Source organism: Chroicocephalus ridibundus, unplaced genomic scaffold (genome assembly GCF_963924245.1).
Source record: "Chroicocephalus ridibundus unplaced genomic scaffold, bChrRid1.1 SCAFFOLD_70, whole genome shotgun sequence".
Lineage (NCBI taxonomy): Eukaryota > Metazoa > Chordata > Aves > Charadriiformes > Laridae > Chroicocephalus > Chroicocephalus ridibundus.
This window is the reverse complement of record NW_026961580.1, coordinates 753,629-762,222: the sequence shown is the minus strand read 5'-3', so window position 1 is coordinate 762,222 and position 8,594 is coordinate 753,629. Positions and strand designations below refer to the sequence as shown.

The following is an 8,594-nucleotide window of genomic DNA, read 5'->3' as shown; positions in this document are numbered from 1 at the left end:
CCCACAGCCCGTGGGGCTGCGGGCTTTGCGGCAGCCGTCAGCCTCGGCGCCACCGGCGCCCACCTGGCGCCGCCGCACTAGCCTGCGAAGCATTTTCCGGTAGGGCCGCGGCTCTGGCAACAGCTCCCACGCCCGAAGACCAAGGAGGGAAAGCCATTCCTCGTTGGAAAGCTCTTTGGCAGCCGCTCGCGTGGCCCCACAGCCCGTGGGGCTGCGGGCTTTGCGGCGGCCGTCAGCCTCGGCGCCACCGGCGCCCACCTGGCGCCGCCGCACTAGCCTGCGAAGCATTTTCCGGTAGGGCTGCGGTTTTGGTCACAGCTCCCACGCTCGAAGAGCCAGGAGGGAAAGCCGTGCCTCGTTGGAAAGCTCTTTGGCAGCCGCTCGAGTGGCCCCACAGCCCGTGGGGCTGCAGGCTTTGCGGCGGCTGTCAGCCTCGGCGCCACCGGCGCCCACGTGGCGCCGCCGCACTAGCCTGCGAAGCATTTTCCGGTAGGGCCGCGGCTCTGGCCACAGCTCCCACGCCCGAAGAGCCAGGAGGGAAAGCCATGTCTCGTTGGAAAGCTCTTTGGCAGCCGCTCGCGTGGCCCCACAGCTCGTGGGGCTGCGGGCTTTGCGGCGGCCGTCAGCCTTGGCGCCACCGGCGCCGACGTGGCGCCGCCACACTAGCTTGCGAAGCATTTTCTAGTAGGGCCGCGGCTCTGGCCACAGCTCCCACGCCCGAAGAGGCAGGAGGGAAAGCCGTGCCTCGTTGCAAAGCTCTTTGGCAGCCGCTCGCGTGGCCCCACAGCCCGTGGGGCTGCGGGCTTTGCGGCGGCCGTCAGCCTCGGCGCCACCGGCGCCCACGTGGCGCCGCCGCACTAGCCTGCGAAGCATTTTCCAGTAGGGCCACGGCTCTGGCGACAGCTCCCACGCCTGAAGAGCCAGGAGGGAAAGCCGTGCCTCGTTGGAAAGCTCTTTGGCAGCCGCTCGCGTGGCCCCACAGCCCGTGGGGCTGCGGGCTTTGCGGCGGCCGTCAGCCTCGGCGCCACCGGCGCCCACGTGGCGCCGCCGCACTAGCCTGCGAAGCATTTTCCAGTAGGGCCGCGGCTCTGGCAACAGCTCCCACGCCCGAAGACCAAGGAGGGAAAGCCGTGCCTCGTTGGAAAGCTCTTTGGCAGCCGCTCGCGTGGCCCCACAGCCCGTGGGGCTGCGGGCTTTGCGGCGGCCGTCAGCCTCGGCGCCACCGGCGCCCACGTGGCGCCGCCGCGCCAGCCTGCGAAGCATTTTCCGGTAGGGCCGCGGCTCTGGCCACAGATCCCATGCCCGAAGAGCCAGGAGGGAAAGCCGTGCCTCGTTGGAAAGCTCTTTGGCAGCCGCTCGAGTGGCCCCACAGCCCGTGGGGCTGCGGGCTTTGCGGCGGCCGTCAGCCTCGGCGCCACAGGCGCCCACCTGCGAAGCATTTTCTGGTACGTTATTTCCGTGCGGTTACGTGGGTAGCGGCGTCTGCCGGCCGCGTTTCCGTCGGGCGGGAGGGTGGTAGGCCGCCCCCGCTCCCGGGACGGACCCCCCCCCGCTCCCGGGACGGTTCCCCCCCGCCCCGCGTCCCCCCCCGCGTCCCCGGGCTTCCAGGCCGTCCCCGGCCCCGCCCCCCCCGTCCTCCGGTTCGGACCCCCCCGCGTCCTCCGGCTCGGACCCCCCCGCTCTAGGGACGGTTCCCCCCCCGCGTCCCGTCCCCGGGCTCCCAGGCCGGCCCCGGCCCCGGCCCCCACCCCCGCGTCCTCCGGCTCGGAATCCCCCTCCCTTCCCCCCTCGCGTCCCCCCCCATCGGGACGGTTCTCCCCCCGCGTCCCCGGGCTCCCGTGCCGGCCCACCCCTGCTCCCGGGCCGGCGTCCCCCCGCTCCCGGGCCCGCAGCCCCCCCGCTCCCTGTTCCTTTGCGAGGAGACGGGCCCCGGCCCTCCTCCCCAGCCGAGGCACTGCCGGCAGATGTCCTCCCCCCCAGCTGAGGCACTGCCGGCAGATGTCCTCCCCCCGTCCTGTTCCCGACAGCGGCGGCCGCCCCTGGCTGCGCTTGGTCGCCTCTCGATGCTGGTTCCAGGAGCATCCGGGTGGGGAAAGCAGCGTCTCCAGGAGCTCCTGCTGCAGGGGGGGGCTCCCGCTGGGGCGAGTGGTCGGGGAACTGCTGCCCCTTCTCTTTCTCTCCCGGAGGCCGCGGTTGTCCGCTCCTCCCCGGGGTTGTCGTGGGCTGCCTTTGCCACAGACTTGCCTGGGCTGTCTCCGTTCAGCCCCGTTCTCCCTCCTGGTGTGGGCGACCTGGGACTGGTGGACGTTTACTGGCTTTGAACAGGAGCTGCTGTGGGTGAAGCTTAAGATGCTTGAAAAACGTGAAACAGCCAGAGAACAACATCAAGGTGATTGAGCCAGAAGGTGCTTCCTGCGGCAGGGAAGAGACAGCCAAGCATTTCTGGGTGAGGAAGGGTCCCCTCTGAGTTGTCCTCAGCAGACCAGATTGCTGATATGTACCGCAGATTCCGTACGTGTATCCAAAATCACGGTATGGCCATGGGGAAGGGTTGTGTGCGTGCAAGGCTGCACATCTGGGAAGCTTCATATCGCAAGAGCTGTAAGACACCGCTGTGTTCTCTTAGGTGGAGGATGGTCAAGTGACCAGCGCTGCAGAAGAGGAAGGGACAGAGAAAGAGAGAGGCACCTGAACTGGAAAATTCTGTGGGCAGCGCTGAAAGCAGGAGCTGCGGTGAGTCCCAGGCTTTGGGGCCGTGTCCCACTCGTCAGGAGCCTCCGTTGGCTGCAGTCTTCACAGACCTTCACGAAAGAAGGACGCTTTAGATTGCCACCTAGCTTTATGCCAGAAGTTTTTTTCCTGTCTTGGCAGAATGCCAGCTGCCAGCGTTTCTCCGTGGTCGCCCTTCCTTCTGCCATGATGGTACAGGACAGACGGAAAGAATCCGGAGTGCTCTGCGAGTACGAGGTGCGTCTGCGATGCACGTCTGCTTTTTTCCTGAGGTACTTGTAGTGTGGACTCTGAAGTTAACGGGAAGGATGTGCCAGCACTCCTCCTATAGTTTTTCTGTGAAATATTTTAACAAAATCCTTGTCGCTTCCCGCTGTCAGGAAAGAGGGGAGGGTAAGTGACTTCAGATTTGTAAATTCTCAGCGGCACGGACTAAGGTGAGATAAATTTCAAGGTCCATATAGAAACATTTATTAGCTTACCAAAATGGTTAGTATAGATCTTAACAAGCCCACGATAATTGGTTAGGTATATAAAAAATTATGGCAGGTGTTGGGGTGTACATTGTGTTAGTTAACACCAGGTGTAGGACAACTTACGGCAAGCGGTGCTTAAGGTCGTACTTAAGGTCATCACTTCACAGCTCTAACTGTTACTTAACAATTCCAAGAGAAAAGAGAAACTGAGGGACAGAGAGAGGAAAAGACAGAGAAAAAGACAGAGATAAAGAGATCGCGGGTCCTGGTTCCAGCGTCTTTTTCAGGGATTCTTCCCAGGCATAATCTTCTTCTTTCTTGGGAAGAATCTTCCCAGGCACTATCTATTTCTTTTGTTTCTTTTTTGTTCCCTCGGGGCACTTGTTTTCCCCTTTTACGTTTGCTGAATCAGCACGGTCCGCCCTCCTTGCTGAGGACGGGCTCAGCTCAGGTTTCTCCCTTCTCCCCGGTGACGTGTGCCATGATTTGGGTGGAGAGACGAGTGCCATGGTCACACATGTTTAGCGTGATCTCTGTAATCTTCATTAGCACATGCAGGGCGTGCGCTTTCACGTGCGTTTCGCGGATAATGAAGCAAAGGTCACTCATGGGACACAACGGCCTCGAGAACTGAGAACGAGCGAGCTCACGGCACGAGTGGCAGAACCGACCTGTCTTCACAAGACAGTTCTCCCACACTTTCAGCCGCCAGAAGTGTGAGCCTCATCAGCTGTTTGAAGGCCAGGCCTGCGTTATTTATTTCCTTGCGAGTGTTTGAGGCGTTCCACTGAAGGCTTGGAGGGGCTCCTGCCCCTCGGCAGGGAATTTACAGTCCGTCCCTCACAATCCTAAAAACAAAATAAAGTCTGTCCTGGAGCACGTTACGCCTCTGCAAAGCTTACTTCCCTCCATTTATTTTTCTCTTCCTGAAAGCATATTCTTCTCTTTCTGGGTGCTCACTGTCAAACGATACTGTGAAAATAATTCTGTACTAGAAGAGGGAAGGAACTGTTTGTAAGAGTTCACATGTCCAGAAGAAGCAGGCTGTGCTTTCACGATAAAAACTTTATGCTTTCTCAGTCAATAAGTCTTTAAAATATTTCACAGCGGTACTCGAAAACCTCACTGAGATACTGGCATCTGTCCTAAAGGCGATTGAGGTCAAAGAGGAGACATGGACAAAACGGGACAAACGGGCATCGCCTCTCTGCGTTCTCCAGGCTTTGCCGTGAAGCATCAGCAGCGTTTAACTCGTGACGGCGAATCCTGTGGTTTTGGTTGTGGTTTTGGTGAGTTACGGCTTCAACAATGTCCTTTTTCTGTAACCTCGGGAGGAAGTTCATTTCCTTCCGCAGGCCCAAGTGCCGCGCGTCTCCCCCCAGTTGCTGGCATCGCCGGCCTTTGGGTTCTCGGTTGGAACAGTCGAGATACCATAAAAACGCGTTCCTCTGCGCCTTCAGCACAGCCAAAAGCATTCGCGAATCTGCCGGTCCTTTTTGGTAGCCCTACGGATCGCGGCGCCGGCGATTTGATTCCCCGCCCCCAAAGTAAAACCATTTGGAGGAGTTTTTTCTCTCACTGATTTTTCTATGTTAAATGAAGCTAAAAAAAAAAAAGTGAGAGTTGTATAATCGACAAACTGACTTGCGTAGTTTAAACTGCAGCCGCCTAAACGGCTGTAGTGTACAATTTATGAGGTGTACCTGGGCAGTTAGGTATTTGTTCGAAATGTTTAAAAGGAGAGACAACTGAATGTTACGCGGTTTTCCCCCCGTTTTTTTGGCAGAGTGCTCTGAAGTACTTTACTTCTGTCTGGCTTTCAGTGCCGCCTTTTCCCGGCAGCCAGTAGTGTCTCTCTCGGGCAGCGCCGCTGCCCTGATGTCCCTCCTCCTCCTCGTGTAGCACACAAAAAACCCCCCGTGGTCAAATCATAGCTGTGTATTTTGGAGACGGATAGTTTAATAGTATCCGTTCACAGCTGTGCAAGTTAAATTAGCGCCGAAGGAAAGCCAAGTACTTTCACAGGGTAAGTATTTTCACTGGGTGGATGTAAACTTCATGCACACCTTCTCAGTGAAAGGGAAAGGGCCAGGTGTTTCCCAGCACCAGCCGGAGGGTTCGCCCTTATGCTAAGAACGTGTTCAAAATGGCACTGATTAGTCTTAATCCTGACTTTGAAGAGTTCAGATGGCGCTGGCTTTTGAAGGCTGTGCTGTATTTCGAGCTGAGCTGTTTCCCCAGCTCCTGTCCCGTCCCTCCGTCTGACGGAATTCCTCTGCTCTCTTCTGTGCTGTTTTTTTGGGATGCTGAGCTATAATTGGGGATTTTTGTTTTCCAGGTGCCTCGTCGTAGGCGTCTCGTGCTGCTCGAGAGATGCCCCAGCCCAGGTTTGCAGCCGGTGGCGGAGCCCCCCTGAGGAGAAGGGGCCAGCCCTGGGTCTGGGCGTTTTAAGCCTTTTTTTGGGGTGAATAGAAGGGTGTCTGTGTGTGTGTGTCTTGGGGGGTGATGGTGTCATTTGGGGCACCCCGATGTCACTGGGGCAGCGATGATGCAGCAGAGGAGCAGGTGAATGGGAGATGGGGGGGGGGTTACGTGGAGTTGCCCCCCCAAAAGAAGTGGGTTGCGGCCCCAGAATGTCTGAAAATTCTTGGGATGCATTAAAAAATGTGAAAACCTGTAACTATGGGCAGGAGGCGTTGAAATAGGGAATGAGAAATATACATATATATAAATTATGTATGTAAAAGTTCAAAATAAAAACCTCTGTCTCTAAGGATTCTGTGATTCTGTGTTATATGAAAGATCCTAGAATATAAAAATACTTAGATGCGTTTATAAAAAGATATTAGTGTCAAACTAGGTGTGTAGGCAGACAGCCTAAATAGATATTCGGTATCAAAAGCGTTAACGTAGGAAACGGGCAACGTAAATTCCCTAAACGTACAGATGTGTGTCAATACCGGAGCGGGTGCTGCTGCCTGGCGGCTGAAGGCGCGTCCTGCAGGTGGGGGGCGGCGCACGCGCAGTGCCCGCGCCTCCCGGCCCCCCTCGGCCCCCGCCGCCGGCGCCGCGTGGGTTCCGCAGCTCGTGCGCAGGCGCGGCTTCGCGGAGGCCCGTCCGGCCGCAGTCTCAAGAGAGCAGCGGCCGGAGGGCGAACCAGGACCGCCGGGACTCTGGCGAGCTCCGCGCCACCTGGAGCGGCATCGGTGCCGCCCGCCCGGCCTCCAGAGCGGCCATCGGCCCCTCCGCATCGGCTCTTACGCGTTACCGCGGCCCCGTCAGTGCCCGGCAGTTTTCCGGGTTTCCATCTACGTGACCCCGCGGTCCTCCAGGACCCCGGAAGTGCCCCCTCAGTCCTCCGACGCTCGTCTCCATGGCACTTCGGTCCTCCAGGACCCCGGAAGTGCCCCCTCAGTCCTCCGACGCGCATCTCCGTGGCACTTCGGTCCTCCAGGAGCCCGGAAGTGCCCCCTCAGTCCTCCGACGCTCGTCTCCATGGCACTTCGGTCCTCCACGACCCCGGAAGTGCCCCCTCAGTCCTCCGACCCGCGTCTCCGTGGTACTGGGGTCCTCCAGGACCCCGGAAGTGTCCCCTCAGTCCTCCGACGCGCGTCTCTATGGCACTTTAGTCCTCCAGGAGCCCGTAAATGCTCATAAGTTTTCTGGAAATCATATGCTTCCAACACTCTTCCAAAACGATAAAACACGATTATCAGTTAACCACAAAAATATCTGAAGATCGCAAAAATAATGCAACCCCTGCAGAGCTCTCTTCTCCACAGCAACAACTGGACAGAAATCACACAAAAGCGGTAAGAGAATCACCAGAGGTTGGTCCCAAATGGAAATAAAAAGGGGAGGTGCTTCGCCTGCTGGGAACTTAAGGCAGGAGAAGCGAAGCTGCTGCTCCCGCTGCCGCCCGCCTTCACGTCTTCTGGGGGTTGGCCCTGCCCCTTTCCCAGGGGATTGTGGGAAGGGCGGTGGGCGGGGCCTGAGGGCGGTGGGCGGGGCCCGGGGTACATGAGCCCCAGCCCGGGCTCAGGAGCTCGTTCTGCTGCTGGGCCCCGTGGGGTGGGTGCTCTGCTGGTCCCTCGCTTTGCTGCAGCTTTGGGACAGGCTCAGCTGTTTGGGCAGGCGTGTTTCGGCATTTAGGGAGGCAGAGGTGAGAAGGCTGAGCTGAGACCTTCGGGAGCAGTAAACATCCAGCTGCCTGTATGGTAGAAAGTTGACTGCTATGCTCCTTTTTTTTTGGGGTCATAACTTTGTGATGAGTGTTTAGGGGGTGCCCAGATGGTTTAATAGTATGCTTTTCTTTGTTCTAGGAGCACTGCATTTTCCTAGAATTTCTGACTTTATTGAAGATAGAACTGTAGGTTTTTCACCAGTTTTGCAGTATGCTGTGTAAATTGCTGATACTGTTTCTCTTAATTGGGTTGATGATGAGATTATCTTATGGGGGTTAGGGTGAGCGTTTTGTATGCATCTGCATATATGGCACTAGCATTTCTCAAGAAAGCAGCAGGGATGTAAGGCATAGCGTCGTTCAGGGTATGGCATGGCTCATCACCTTTCCCCGTTGCCCATAGAGTGCCACGGTGTCCCTAGAGTTTTTGCAGCGGGCAGCAGGCCCCTCATAGATTGTGTCAGGACATTATTTGTTTTGTGGGTCTGATGCAGAGCCCAGAGTCTGTGGGAAGACACAAGATAGGAGGTGCCTGCCAAACGCAGGGCACAGCTCAGAAGAGCTGCTCCTGAGAAGCAGCCGGCGTAGGGGGTTCAGGGTTGCAAATACAGGATGGGAGCTGTCAGGAAGAAGTGAGGCTCCTTCCCTGACGGTTGAGGAGAAGAGAAGGGGTTTCGAAAGTTTTGGCGCTGGGGGCTGGCTAGGAAAAGGAGGTGGGTTCATCAGTCTCTGTCATATCGGTTTTGGATTTGGGTGTCGACAGGGTCTGGTCTGTTCTAGTCTCTTGCATTTGAGGTGAGCTGGACAGTGTGGAGGAGGAGCACGGGACTGATGATTTTGCAGAAATGCAATGGTAATTTTGTGTCTGTTGGTATCTTAGGTGCCATAAATAATTGTTGCTGCAGCCTCTGACTGGAATCGACGTGAAGCAGGTGAGTGGATTGCCATGGCACCTCTGAGGATGAGGGTGTTGTGGAAGAGGTTGGCATCTACTGTCATGGTGGTCACTGCTGGAGCTGTGATTTCTTTTTGTTTTGCTGATGAAGAGGAACATGGTGACTGCAGGAACACATCAGTTAGCTGTCTGTTGTGTTTTTTTTTGTCAAGGATGAATTCAGACCACTGGCCCTCTGAAAACGAAGTAGAGGGACAGGTGCTGGAGGGGGGCCAAGGTTGACAGTTTCAGGGAGGAGTTTTAAAGTCAG

At 57.1% G+C, this 8,594-nt stretch overlaps 1 long non-coding RNA gene across 1 annotated transcript; it reads left to right on the top strand.

Annotated features, from left to right (window-relative positions):
• Positions 1-2,292: 2,292 nt before the first annotated feature.
• Positions 2,293-5,629, top strand: LOC134509491 (uncharacterized). Its single transcript, XR_010069345.1, has 5 exons — positions 2,293-2,446; positions 2,627-2,733; positions 2,872-2,967; positions 4,314-4,495; positions 5,545-5,629. It is a non-coding gene; the product is annotated as an uncharacterized LOC134509491 (long non-coding RNA).
• The last annotated feature ends 2,965 nt before the right edge of the window (positions 5,630-8,594 follow it).